This window comes from Aquila chrysaetos, chromosome Z (assembly GCF_900496995.4).
Source record: "Aquila chrysaetos chrysaetos chromosome Z, bAquChr1.4, whole genome shotgun sequence".
NCBI classification, from domain to species: Eukaryota; Metazoa; Chordata; class Aves; order Accipitriformes; family Accipitridae; genus Aquila; species Aquila chrysaetos.
Window position 1 is genome coordinate 82638278 of NC_044030.1, and position 15541 is coordinate 82653818.

Here is a 15541-nt window from a genome sequence, read left to right on the forward strand (position 1 = left end):
TCAAAGTGATCACCATTCTCATTCTAGGGAGACTTAAGCCTGCTGATGAGGAAAAATTGCTCAGGCTTAGTGCTAAGCTCTCAGCTGAGATTGTGACAAGGAAGTGCCCCAAGAAAAGCTGGTTATAAGCATCACCAACATTTCATGAAGGTCTCTGCTGCCAGGTTCACTCTCTAAACTTGCCAGTATATGTTAAATGCTTAAACCAAAGATTAGTGGGTGGAGGGATGTCTCATGTCTGCCCCTAATTTTTAAATGATTGTTTTACATCCAGAACATATTTGTAAAGAGGATGCCTTTGAGTGACTTAAATATTTTAATTATTTTTTAGGTAATTTTTCATTAAAATAACTAAAAACTTCTCAGCCCTGTTCACAAGGTTGAAAAGTTGAACCTTGATTCTAAGAGTATTGGGGGAAAAAAAAAAAAAAAAAAGGAAAAAAGTTACTGGTGTCCAAGAATGCTATCTATTTTTCAGCCCTCAAATGGGAAAATAGCTTTCTAAAAACTATGGTACATGCAAAACTGAAGAAGATCCTTTCTAAGTAACAACTTTTTAGTATTGCATTTCCAGCAACAGAACTGTCTTATACAGGAATTTTATTTTTTCTCTTGCCTTTCTTGACCTTCCTATTTAATAGGTCAAATCAAAACAACTCTGCTCCAAAAAGACCACTCCAGAAATAGCTGCTGTTTCCTGTATCTCCCTTTTTCTAGCTTGTAAGCATTCTCCCATGTTTTGTTTTTTCCTTTGCTTATAAAGGACAACCATGCTCCATCAGCACGCAAACACGCATGAAATAATAAATGTACAGAATTTACAGTGATACTTACAGCTCAGCCTATTCGCAGATGATTTTGCTGAGATTCTTAGGTACTGGATGCTGTTTACACGTGTAAACCTGTAAAGATACAGAAGAGAAAAAAGGCCTTCACTTTAAAGATACTGAAATTAAATTATACTAAGAACATGTTATTAGCTGAGGAAAACTTGGATTTGTATGTCACAGGTGAAAGGATTTTGCATGTTCCACCTTCAAAACTAAAGTCAAAAACACGAGCAGCCCCTAACTTGGATTTTGTTGTGCTAAAGTAGAAACTAAAGGGGAAAAGAGGAAAATGGAAATCAAGAACTGAATAGGTCGCAGAAGGAACAGTGAGAGGTGAGAAAGTCTTCACAGAGGCTCTCTTGAACCTGGTTTTCCCAGAGTCTGCCTGAAGACAGCGTCAAGAGAGCTCCGAATTGCCCTCTGAGGGGAACTGTGTTGAGCATAGCATGCAGAGAGCACCTGGGAGAGCAACCTCACCTGATCGACGTTTCTGTTCCCCATGGTCTCCCCACGTCTTGTGACTTGAAGTTGAAAAGCTCCTTCTCATCCCCCCTGAGCCTTGCTGCTCTCTTTCTGCACAGCCAGCCAACATCTCCCTCTTCTACGACCTATTCTCCACTCAGAGAAGGAAAGGGGAATCCCTTCACTGGTGCCATATGGCATGAAAAATATTCTGCAGGTATTCAGAGAATGAATTTGTGTTCAGTTTCTCTGCTGGAAAGGTGCTTTGTGTCACAGAGGACCCAAATAGGAAGCTAGTCCCTTCTTTGTTTTTGCACTCACTTCTGGGAAGCTTTAGCCTGTTGAAAAGCAAACCTGGCATATAAAGTTGTAAATACTCACTGAAGGAAAAATGACATCCATATAGGAGGCTGTTTATGACCCACCCCCTCTCCTGAACCGACTTGTTTATCTGGACCTAGCTTCAAGTCTTCCGAGGCACTGAATATTCCTGAGAGCAACCGTCAAGCCACATAAATAGTATGATACTCAAAATTCCCACTCTGTTGGTTAATTAACTAAGTAATGCAATCAGGAAGCAGCAAGACAACCAGGTGACTAGCGTAAGTAATAGATGCAGTGTGTGTTTTGAAGTCCCAGCAATGAATGTCCTCCCCAGACCTTGTGTGAGCTATTCATTGCTTCACAGGTTGTTTTCAATAACGAATGCATGTGAGAATGTTGTGATTGGCTCATAAACATTTCATGAACCAAAAAGAGCAATCCACAACCAAATAAACCACCCAGCTTAAACGATTCACTCTGCTCTGTTATTTTCTATAAAAAGCTTTAGGAAGCTGGGATCACACCTCTTTTGTATAAATAAATATCTTCGTACAAGGCTATTTGGTTTGATTTATTTAAATAATGAAGAAAACTTGGGAGAAAATCAGATAAAATAGGGAGATAAAGGAAAGTGTGTCAGGTGATTTATAGTAACCGAATTACATGATTCTGCTCAACAAACATCCATACATGTAGTGCAATATGTTTCGCAAGAAGATCACTCCTAACACCCTGTTGAAGTGTCTCTGGCAGGCTGTGCTTCTCTGCCTGGATGTAGTGCTCCAGCAAATGATGACTGACATTTACATAGCACCTTTCACCTCCAAATCCCAAAGTACCTGACAGATTGTTCAAACCGATTACAGGCTCTGGGCCAGGTTCTGCTCTCTGATGCATCAAGGTAGAGGGAAGGACCCTGCCTTGGTAGCCTGGCTGCAACCTCGATTACATTAATGCAACTCCACTGACTTGGCCACTTTTTATTCAAGGGTCATTTTACCAGTCTGCAAAACCCCACCAGTCACACTACTTTTTGCTTCTGCACTGTGAATATGCAGATTTCAAACAGACCGCCCACACTCGTGGATAGCTCGTGGCAAAGAAGCAACGATTGTACTTTTGCAAGGATTTTGAGTAAATAGTATTGATCTGCTCAATAATAAATCCAGCCTAAAGGCTACAAAAAAATCACTGAGAACATCGTGAGAACATCAATGGTTTATGACTGGACCCTTACAATACAAGGGTCCAGTTTAATCTCAAAAGATAAGGGCCCATGATCCTGAAAACTGACAAGTGCCACAACTCCCACCTCCATCAGTAGACATGAAGAGTGGCAGAATCTTGTTCAACCCTGATTTTTTGTGGAGGTGAAGTTATGAGCATTGCAAAACATGAAGAATTCCTATTGCTGTCTCTGAGATTTTGCCGTGCGGTCTTGCACACAACATAATTTAGTCTTTCTTTCCGCCACAGTACAGAGCACGCCTGTTATAACATTAACAGGTTGCCCAAAAGCTGACCTTACACATTAACTAGAAACCTGAAGAGTAATGCTGGTGTCAGGCCACCTCATAGAAGCAAGCATCCATCCAGGCATAGAAAGTAAGATGCAACTAGATGTGTGAATGAGGGTGCAAACATTTTGCATGAGCATTTGTAAACATCAGTGGCAGATTCTCCATCCTTCAACTCACCTGCAGGAGCAATTCAGAGATGGATCAATGTAATCTATCTTCCTCTGTTGTTGTCTTCCACTTAAATGACACCTAGGTGGAAAAAATATCTGATCGCTGGCGCAGGACGACACGCATGCCGTGAGAAGGGGGTGATGGATAAGACTTGAAGCCATGCTTCTAACTGGTCCAACAGAAAGAGTACTATCAGATAGTGATCTTCTAGGCTTGCTCTTGGAAGGAGTATTTATCATTCATTGCAAGTCCTTACCAGAGCTGTATGAGTAAATACTTCCCTGCTAATATTCAACACACACATTAACTATTGCTAATCACTATTGCCCTGCACGTGACAGCAATTGTCTTCGTTACTCTGATCACTGAGAGATAAACAGTGCATCTGTAACCACACTTGCTTGCAATTGCTGAGTGCCTTCAAACAGACGTGGAGCTAGGGCTGAATTGGCCAGCTGTGTATTTTAATCATATTGCATGTAAATCTCTTCCTAAGATTAAAAAAAAAAAAAAAAAAAGGCAATAAGACCAAGGGATCAACTCCAAAGGGCAAAAGAACCTTAGCAGGTAAGGACAGATGGTACTTAAGCCTCTTTACACAGTTGCCTATTTACCCTCGAATGCTGCCACTTAATAACATTGACGGAGGAATAGTTAACAGAAGCAAGTGATTAATTAGTGGGTCAAAGGCCATTTCCACTTTGTTCCTTTTATTTACCTGAGACAAGATCAAATCAAATAAGAGCTCCTAGAAGGAGACTTCCAAGGGAAGCTGCTAATCACAATTCACGTACTTTGTATTCACACAGTGCTCTCAAACTCTGTAAAAAAATGTTTGGCTGAACGGATTGCAACAAGCCAAGCAATCTATTGTAAAAACAGGGGCTCCTGGCTAGCTTTCCTGGGAGCTTTTATTCTTTGAATTGGAAAGACCTTATTGAGTCTAGAGTCCCACAGCTCTAGCAAGTGAAACAAAACAGATGTTGCCAGAACCGTATGTATTATATTTGACAGAGAGGAAAGTTAGCCCAATTTCACATGAACATGTACCCAGGAATAAAATAAATTGTTTCATAACATTTGCCAACAGACAATATCCTCTATTCCATTAATGTGTTCCACTCTCTTAATGAAACATTGGATTTACAGGTCCTGCTCTCAGTTTTGTAACAGATTGTCTTATAACCTTGAAAATGTTAGTAAACCTGCCTATAATATATGAATTTTTTTTTTCTTTTTTCGGTTGAGCACCATATCTTAACTCAGAGAAAAAAGGGGCCTCATTCCCATTAGCGCTCTAGTAAGACCCAGAAACCCCATTGCATTTAGAGGCATTAGTGAAATATTGGAATACCAGTGTTTGTGTTAGATGCAGAAACGGATGTACCCATGAATCCAAAACCTCTCTTGAATGATCGGAAATTGTCTTTTTTCCAGATGCACTTTTCTAGGGTGACCTCATGTCTATGGCAGGCCAAATAATAGAAATCCTGGACTCAGACATGCTTGGAAATTCGAATCTTGATCCAAAACCAAGCAATGTGGTTTGGGACCACGTTTTGGTTTTACAAGATTTTGGGCACTGGAGGTATCTCTTGCCAGAGTAAACACTGGAGGCGTGGGAAGCCAGTTGAGAAGGAGAACAGAAGAGCCAGGTTGGTTTGGGCTGGGCTGCAAACCCAGCTCAGGGCCAGGTTCACTGGGGAGCTCGTCAGGGTCTCACGCTGGGCTGGTGTGCAGTTCCACATGATGTCGCTGCGCAAGCAGCCAAGCTGAATTGTGACGCTTGTTCAGTCTCGAAGCTCCAACCCAAAACAGGAGGCACCGACAAATTGGGCTGCACAAACCACAGAGCTTTAGTCCTGCTCTGGAAGAACTCGGTGCAACTGGGTTTCATTCATTGGAAAGAGAGGCAGTTCTTTGCATGAATTGCTTGAACCTTCAAAATCCTGGATGGAGATCAGAAAGATGAATTACGGATGAGAAGGTGGCCTCTGTGGGCCTGGTAGGCTTCGGGTTTATTTTCTGGCTCTGTCACAGATTTGCTATTGGATATGGGTAAATCCAATAGTTCTCTGTGCCTCCATGTTTCATCTGGCAATAATACAGTTATCTGCATCTGTTTAAATATAAAAGCTGAGGTGCTCAGGTGTTGCCATCATAGAGCCCAGATAAGTCCCTCAGGCTCCAAGATCTGCATACAAGTCTGACCACATGCTTTTCCAAACTTCAAGAGACTTATGTCCCATTACAGTTATATGGAGAAAACCGCTCAGATTAACTCACACTCACATACCTCTGGTCCCCAAAAGCATGCTTTAATAGCTTGGAATTTCCTTTTTATTTGATTATTTTTCGTCCTTCCTTTGTTGTTTTTCTTTCTCACAATTCACTTAATAAATTAGGTCTTAAATGCTTCTGGATGTAATGGGCTTAGAGATTAGCAATATAACAAAGTCGAGTTCAGGAGGCTAACTATACTGAGACAGATCCTTAGTCTAATCAAGCTGTCCTGAGGATGAGGTTTGACTCTGGTGTGCCATGATAAAGGTGGCTTGAAATGTAACCTGGACAACCAGCCAGGAATCATGACACTGGAGAATAGTCCACAAGTCTTTTTTTTTATTTGGCCTGCTTATGCCCCATGCCTTTTTCATGTACCTGTTTGGTTCCAGACTCATCCCGATTTCCCAGCTGAAGAATACTTGAACCATTTGGCACCCAGTCTTTTGGCAATGACAGCACCAAGGAAGCTCCCAGCATTGCTACGGTTGTTTCATAGTCTCATGCTTTTTAGTGTCTGGAGAGGACTGGAAGTAATACTAAAGGACAGCGAACAAAAGTTTAATCAGATAATTGTGATAATGTTATCAGCCTCTAATTGGTTCCATAGGAGAAAATGTAATGATCCCACTTAGCCCCAAGAACCCACTAGCTGTTGATAGGCTGAGGTTTCCAAGAAGCCCAAACATTTGAGACAACCTTGTCACAGGGGTGTTTGTGTTTTACACCCAGAGATACCAGTCATTAGGCAAAAGGTAATGAAAGGGAGAGTGGGGACAAATGTCTGAGTGAAGCACAAGGACAGGACTCACAGCCCACAGGAGAATTCTGGCTGCCCCCTCTCCTGAGTGTCGGCAGGAGATCTGGTCTCACTTTTAGCCTCAGCAAATGAGTTTTGCCTGGCAGAAAAAGAGATGCAAGATTGGTGTCAGTTCTAGAAATTTCAGTGAAATTGCACTGACTTACAGTTGGGTTAAACTGGTCCACATTAAACACTTGCACTTGGAGATTAGGGAAAGGAGAGGGAAAAAAAAGAAAAAAAAAAGGGGAAATCTTGAGTGTGGGAGACTGAAGTCCAGCCACCTGAGAGCATGACTATCAGGAGATGCTTCCTAGGGCAGAGAAACATGACCATGGGAAGAACAGACTATGTTTCAATCTCTTTTTCTACCTTGAAAGGTCGTTTGACCGATAATGGCATTTTCTATCCTTCCAAAGCACATGTAGGCTGGTAATGATACCATCTTGCCTGAGGGAGCTTTATAACACCTCCTTGGTTTTGTGGCACCCAGCAGTACATACTGGGAAAACTGAATCAGATGAAGACTTACCCATCATCAACAAAACATGAGGTGGTCTTCCAGATCCACCAAGAGGAGCGACCCGTGGTGTTTTCCACAGCCGTTTCCTCACCTTGCTTCCACACCAGAGGCCAGCAGAAACCACGAAAAGAGAAGACAAGACAAAATTCAGACAAGGAACGCCTTCCTACCTCGTGCCCCTGTTCGTCACATGCAAAGCATGCCGGAGACTGAGCTCTCCTCTCCCAGGGCAGTACTTCTCCTGCCGCGATGGTAGGGTGCTATGGGTGGTACAGCTCTGCTTTTTCCATGACTTTTGGGTTCGGCAGATCTCCGAATTGTACATTTTGCCTGCAGCTGTAGTGATGCTTTGCAACAGAGCAGCTCTGACTCCAAGTGATCACAGCTGGCGCATCTCTTTGAGCTGAATTGGTGAAAGACAGAGTAAATGACAGGTTACTTCAATGCAGCTCTTAGCAAGAACTTATGGAGATTATTATGAAGGAGCTGGAAAGACATCACTGGAATCTGCTTGTGGAGCTGACAACTGAGCGATAGCTTTCTTTGATAACTTTTAATCACTGTGTTTTCTACTTATGCAAATTGCAATAATACCCTTGATGCTCTGGATTTCTACAGCATTCAGGCTTGTGGCAGTGACATGAAGATTCAGAGCTGGATGCTCATCCGCCACTAACTTGTTTCTATATCGAAGACATATTACATTTGGCAGTGACATACATTGATTCATGTAGTACATGTGTCATCAGAACATGAATTCAGAAAGAAACATCCCACAAAATGCCACTTTGGGAGACTTCATCCTAGTTTCATCATGGTTTAGGGTTTACTTGCACCACAAATTGCAGGTAAGCCCCTGCTGTGTGCCAAAAAAAAAAAGCACAGGGGCCTAATTTGTCCTGTACCAAGCTTTCTGTTAGTCCTTTGCTGCAGAGAACAGGCAGAGCAAGCCTGTGTCTGCCCGCAGTACTCCACTGAATCTGTGCATGTGAATACTCCCCTGAATTTATGAATCCGCGTCTGGATGGGCATTTCAAACCCAAGCACTTTTAAGAGAGGGAGCTTCATAAATCTCGTTCTCACTAGATGGTTTTAGACACCTGAATTACCATACTGGTTTTCAGAAGAGGATTAGGACTCCTAAGTCACTTAGGCAGTTTTGCAAATGCCATCAAGGATCTTTGCACAGACACAGAGCTTGGTGGATATCATTACCTGGTACAATGTCTTCTCATGAGTGACATGGAAATTACCTATTTATTCCACTCTGACTCCATCATGGGATCAGTCCTTATATTACAGTTACTGGTGGTTTGTCCAGTTCAGCCTTCCAGCGGTTTCTCTGAAAGATGATTTAATAGGCCAAGGGACCATAACGTTGTCAGTAGCTGTGGTGCTATTAGAGCATACTGCCACTAATTGAGACTTAATACATCCCCTTGCCTAAAAGAATGTATTGTGGGTAATTTTATCTTGATATTCAATCTAAACTTTCCATCTCATTACTCCCAGCCTTACCTACTTCAGCCACCCTAAATGATTACTCTGCCTGTTTTCACCTATGATAAAGATGTGGACAGTTATCATATTCCACCCTCTGCTCCTCTGGCTGTAATTAGGCCAAGGCGTAAAGTGAGCTGGATCACACAAGGTCACAGGCTTGGCCTAAAAGGGAAGGTCAAAAGGGGGAAGGGGAGCACTATCAAGGCAGTACTAACGATGAGCTAGACTCTGAATAAAAGTAAGTCCAGCATCTGTAACCCAGTTTATTTTAATCTCTTCTGTTCTTTTTATTTATGTGCCTCTTTTTTTCCCAGTTATTTGAACTGATACTAGGGTGTGTATATCCAGCATTGAGGATGTCTGTCTGGCCCAGGCTTTGCAAGGTTTTGGGAAACGTACTATAAATTGAATTTTTCTGGCCTGACACAAGAGCTGTCAGCGTTAGCAGTGTTACGGGGATAAATATGTCAAATTTAAGTCAGGGTCCACACTCAAACATACACTCCAAGATTTGCACTGAGCACTCAGGCAAGCTTCACAGGTCTACACCCTGGTTTGGAAATACTGGCGTGTAAGAGATTTAGTGGACCATCTCTCAGACACGGGCATGCATGCTGAAATCAGCACAGTGCTGATACTGAGTGAGATTCATTAGATCAGACTTCAGCAAAGAGGCAAAGGTAGGACTGAGCTCATAGACTAAGTCCTCCAAAACGAGGTGTGCACAGTTTCAGAGCTCAATTTCTTTACCTGTACACAGATGTTTGTTGGCATCTGAGATGTCCTGGAGTATCCTATCAGGTTTTTATGGGCTGTTCCAGAAGGGCAGAAGTCCTGTGCCATATCCTTCAGGCCCCTGGAGATACCCCAGATGCTCTTTGACATACCAAAGAGCACTAGAAATCCATATGTGGATAACTGAATCAGGATCACTGTCATACTACTTTTACAATACTAAATGTAGAGTCCAAACTCTGCCTATGCAAATCCTTTCGTTATTTGGGGCTTTTTATTGTGTGGTGGGTGGGCTTTTCTAACCAGAATTTTCATTCCATGGGAAATTCTGAAAAGACATTTTTCTATAAGCTCAATTTTGGATCAGAACAAATTTGAAAAACCAACATTTCTTCCTGGACAGGAAATGTGTTTTCTTACCAGTTCTGTTGAGCATAAAGCTACTGATGGTTGTAGGAAACAAGGTACTTCACTCAAGAAAAACAACTAAAGTTCCAGAGTGAAAATGTCAGACTAGATTAAGTGCTTTTGTTGTGGTTTTATATACTGCAGGTGCTCCTGTGAGAGCAAGAATAAGTTTAAAAGAAGAGGAAGAGCAAATAAAGGAACGCTAGATATTGGATGAAAGGCACCTGGAGAAAAGATGAGCCAGAAAGAGTATCCAGAATACAAACCAAAGGATGCAGTGCTCATGGGGAACCAGTCCCCAGGGTGATGTAAAGGCCAAGCTTTGTAAATCTTTGAAGCTTGCGTTGTTCTTTTCTGCTTCTCCTGAAGTTACATCCCTGCCTAATCCTGGGGTAAATACTGCTGTGACCAGCAGCAGTGTCCCTCCTGAAAGGGGATGAGCTGGTGGTGCAGCTGCACAACGGGTTGGCGATAGTCTGGGCGAAACGCTTTTCTGTTTTCTGCAGTAGACACTTTCCATCCCCATCAAAAAACCCTTGGCACTGTCCACGTGTTGAAAGACGGTGCCCGAAGTACATCAGCCAAACCTCAGGAAGAGATACAGGTTTAGCTGCATCATAAATTGCCCAGCCATAATGTAACAGGTAACCAAAGACTCCTTTAACCTCACAGGCAACACGGGGTGGGGGGGGGCAAAACCAATTTCAGCAGGGTTTTCCCCAGATATGAATTTAACGACAGCACATCACTGAACACCCATGGACCAGGGTAACTGCATGTGACTATGTGTGGATGCGCAGAAACAAATCTACGGCTACAACTTTCATAGCTGGGTTCCTGAGCAGGATTTCAGAGGTGATGGGTACGGCTCTGCTTCTGCTCCAAATGTCTCGGCCTTGGCTGTTGAAAAGGGCTATGAGGAAGGAGAGGAGATATTGGCACATGTCATGGAAATTACCCAACTTCTCTGGACTATGAACAACTGTTGAAGAACTCCAACGAACAAGTTTTTGCGTTTGATTCATAGTTGTGGATAAATCATATAGGATGTGAGATAATCTGGAGGCTGGACCATCCAACACTCACCAGATCAGGAAATAATGAAGTTCCTTCTGCCTTTGTAACCTTAATCCTGCCCTTAAGAGGACGGCTGCCATTCCCATGGCTTTCATCAAACGTGTACAGATTTTCATTGTAAATCCTGTTATAAGATTATTTTTTTCCTGTGGCTAAAGGTCAGAGTATATTCTGATAGATACAGGATTGTGTGAAGCAAGGGTACAAGTAGCAGATGGAGCGAATACCTAATCAGTAAATTAAGGATAAAAAAAAATCCTAGTCTTTTGTATGTGGGAATGATTCTTAACACAGTCCAAATCCACAATGGTCCCTTTGGAATCGATAAAGAAATACTCAAAATAAAAACAACAGAAATTACTAGAGAAGACTGATGAAACGGTACAAAGCCTTGAAATCATGGTCCATTTGTCACTAACCTGGGACAGCCAGGAAGAGGCTCCAGGCATAAAAAAAAAAAAGTCCTTTTTCTTGAGGCATCTGCACCCATAGGAAATTCCACCCTTCCTCCCACAGGATCAGGCCGCATGGTATCATATGTTTGTCACTTCCAGGATGGATTAGTGCAGCTCCTGGCATTTGGTGACGAATGAGAAAACAATGTACAGGGTGCAGCTGATACAAACCACTTCTCCCCACTTCCTGCAGGGGCGAAGAAACCCTGAACACACGAAGCCCACGTACCAGATCCTCCACTCTAGTTTTCAATGCCAGTTTAACACCTTGATCTTAATTAGATCCTGGTGACATTTTGCAAGCTATTATGTACTTCCCCCCCAAAAATCCCTAAAAATAAACAAACAAAAAAACCCCCAGATTAATATCTGTTGAAACTATGTGTGAATTCATGTTTCATTCATTTAATTGCTTTGATTGCTTTCGTCAGAAAAGGCTTATCTCTTCAAGTCAAAATCTCTTATTCTCACATTCTCTAACCCCCAAATTTGTCTAAAATTAAGAAATTATAACAAAAAGAAACACATTGAATTCAACCTCATTTCCCTCCCCCACCCCAGTTTACCATTTTGGTGGGAAAAAGAGCAAGAAAAGAATTAATAGCTGAATAACCTCAAAGCAAAGCATTCGTATTATTTTGAGAGGTTTGGCTAGCAGATCAAGAAGTTGATTGCTCACAAAGCTGTAATCCAAACATAGAACACAAATAGTTCATTAAAAACAGATATATTAAAGACAAACTCCCAAGTTTTTAACTTTTTTACAGTGCATATCCCTATAGAGGTCTAAGTCAGAAAAAAAAAAAAATCAAGTCCTATTTTTCTTCTTGCTACGTCTGAGCTGTAAAAGGCCTCATATATAAAAAAGTGTGAGGGGAAGACCTATTATGAAATAAGGGATCTGCTTACCCCCCTGCGGCTTCAAATGGACAGCAGATCAGAAGAAAGAATCTCAGTTTTGGGCTCTGCACTTGGATGAACTTCAGTTAGGCTGGATTTCCACTGTGAATCAGCTCAAGGGAAGGAGACAACTGGAATTTAGGTTGTAACAACCTTACGTTTAGTGTAAGGAAAACACATTTGTACATCTAGGACTGGTCCATGTCTCCTCATACCTGATCTCTCTTTGGATCTGGATCTTGCATACATTGTGCTGAAGATTGCTGAGCTCCTGGCTGAGGAATATCTCCTCCCTTCCCTTGAAAGATCCCATATTCTTGTGAGGAGCGTTGCCACAGGTGAAGGCCACGTCTGGTGGCCAACCATCCTGACAAAGGACCTGAGAGTAGATCCTGCGACCTGCTAAAGAGACTTTGGGAAAACTGACCCCTAGGAGAAATGATTGAGGACCTCTGAAGCAACCCCAGCAAATTCAGCTTTAAGTTTGAGCTTAAGAAAGCCAAGCAGCAAAAAAGGATTGAAATGCACCACTGAGATGCCTGGAGGCCCTCCGCTGCTAAATCCCCACTTGCTCTTAGCTGGCTCTATTATAGCAGGAAAGGGCTTTTTTGTCTGTTTTTTTCGCTCTTGCCTGTGTCTGCCCAAGAGGTTTCAAAGCTGTCCTCTCCGATCTGGCGCTCGTTGCGTAGGCTGTGTCAGTGGGTGGCAGAGGTGATGGTGGTGACCTCTCCCGGTCCCTCTGAGCCCTATTTTTCTATGACTCCAACACACTCCACACGAGGCTCGGATGGAAACTGCTCAGGAGACAAACTGATGCTGGGAGCAGCTGCTGGCTTATTAAGCGGTTTGTCACGCCAAAAGCGTGACACCGCAACGCTGGAAGTGGCCCCGGCTGCCAGCAGCCTTTGCAGAGGTGTTGCTTCAGACATCCCCATCTCTAAGAGGACTGAAACCAGCTTTTTTTTTTTTCCCTGGGCCCTCGTTTTCTCCTGATGAGGCTGTCTGAGGAGCACTTCTTCTGTGCTCCCTTCACACCAAGGACAAGTCTGTCGCCGCCTGGCTAAAAGCTTTTGGCACTGATTATAACAGGTCACGCTCTTCGCTCCAGAGTTCACTGGTGCAATTGCTTATGTTTTAGCCAGGATGGTGCCTGACACGTGAATGCCCCAGCTCTCCGCAGCCAAGGCACAAAAAAGAAATCAAGGGAGACTGCTGACGGGTCCCTGACCCTGGAGTTTGCCATCCATGCTGGACCAAGAGATGGATTTTCCTGAATTGCTGCAAAAACCCCAGCACCACCACCGGTTTATGAGCTTTCTGAAAATCATGAGTTTATTTATTGCTGGAATGTGCCTTTGAGAAGGATTTCTACTGCCGGCTGCTGAGTTTGTTAGGGGTTTTTTGGTTTGGGGTTTGTTTGGGTTTTTTTCCATGGCAAAGATTTCCAGTGTTGCTGGGGAGGTTGTTTCTTGAAAGGATTGTTGTGGTAAGAAATGGCTGTAGCTGGAGTTAGAGCACCTAAAAATAACCATAATAGAAATAAATACCATGACTCTAGGCACATGACAAAGTAAACTTAGGATAGAAGATCCAAGCTTTTGACCTTAGATTCCTCTTTTCAGCAAACTCTAAGCACTGACCAAAATCATCCCCACGGACTTTGCACGGGACTCCCTGTTGTTTTGTGGGATCCTCACCCTCTCCCCACCAAACTTTCTAAGAACTGAATGCTGTCCCAGCTAGCCAGACATGCCTGTGTTTGAGACATCCTCTCCATCAGGAACCCATATTTGCATACGCTCTGATGAATCAGCACTTCCCTGTTCCTTTGGTCTCAGTGGGAACTGCATTAAAACCTTTTCTGTGACGTATCCCCTGGCCCCATCCACATACCTGATTAGACAAGCAGAGAGCACTTCAGGGTCTTTAAGAGACTTCCACTGAATATATGAACTAGCCTAAAAGATTTCTGGAAACTGTACAGGCCTTAATATTGAGTTTCATGGGCCAAGTTTTCATCTTTTTGACATATCTGGCCCTCTCCTTAATATCCTTTGCCAAAAATCATTATTCATCTAAAGTACCTTCATCTCCATGAGGCTGTACAATCAATATTGCCAGGTGCTACAGGGGCTAATAGTGGATAATAGCTTCTGGGACTGTGCTAACGTCCATGAGGTCACTACTGAAATAAGGTCTGATTTGGTATAAACAAGGGCTCTGCCCTGGATTTGCCAGGTTTGTTGAGATGAAACGTGTGATGTGCGTGTACAATTGTTTTAAGTGATCTCTGGATCGTATTGATCATGGATCATTTGTCATGTGGGCTTGTTGAAGGCACAAGACACCTCCCAGAGACCAAGGAAGCAATGCCACACACATACCCAGATAATAAATCCCATGTGACAACTGCCAACTAAATTAACTCTTCCTATTCTTCTTCATGGCAATGATGACAAAAGATGCAAATCTCCAGGGAACCGGCTCTCCACCTTGCCTGACCCATCTGACAATCATAGGACTCAGAAAGTGTCTTACAATAGGTTCTTCTCAAAAAAAAGCCAACTTGCAACTAAAGGTTGTAAGAAATCGGGCGTGAAAGACTCAAGTGAAAGATTTCATCCGGCAGAGCAAAAATGAAACACGTGCCCCCTCTTGGAAGAGGCACATCGTGCCTCCTGCCCTCACGAGCACACATAGGTGTCTCTCTGTTGCACACTTAAAACATGAAAAGCTATCACATAAAATGCTGTATTTTTGTCAGCCATCCCTATACCTTGCAAGCCACTTTATATAGGAAACCAACTTTACACTGCATGAAGCTCCACCCATCCAGATGATGTTGTCATTTCCATGGTAACTAAAGTACCTCAAAGGCAAAAGAACAGATGGAGACTGAAGAAAAAAATAATCTAAGGACCAAAAGTGAACATATGTAGTGCAAGAAAAAATATTAAGCTGTGGGCAGCTATTAGGTTTATTATCACTTGCAAAGGAAGACCTCGATAAACTCAGTCACGGCTCTGCAGTAAGGAGTGGCATAATCAAATCAGCTGTATGACAATACCAATTTTACAGCAGCCCATATTCCCTCTCCCTTTCCCTTACCCAAATTTCAAAAAATAATTCTCCTTGCTCCCTTAATGACTTGTTTTGGTTTAAGGACAACAGCAGCCAAAACAGGCAGAAAGAATGTAGCTGGTCGTATGCTTGACTGCCCATTGCATGTCTTCAAGATCAAAGTCTCCGGGAGGGAGCGAGGAGTACGTGGTTGTCCCTGCCCAACACAGCCTGCAGGAGCCAGGGAAGCAAAACTGCACGTATACAACCTGTAGCCCACTACATCTTGCTCACGTGTACTCTGTCTGGCTCCCCTACTTTGGATTTACGTGCGCCGTTATATGAAGGACGTGCTGGCAACTCAGCAGCAATTTGGAACATCTTTAAAATTGGGTTAATAGTTATGACACAGTCTTTGCTTGACTTCCTCTGGAATTAGTCCATCTTTGTGGATTGCTGTCAATCAGAAGGGAAACTTGCAATTTACATAG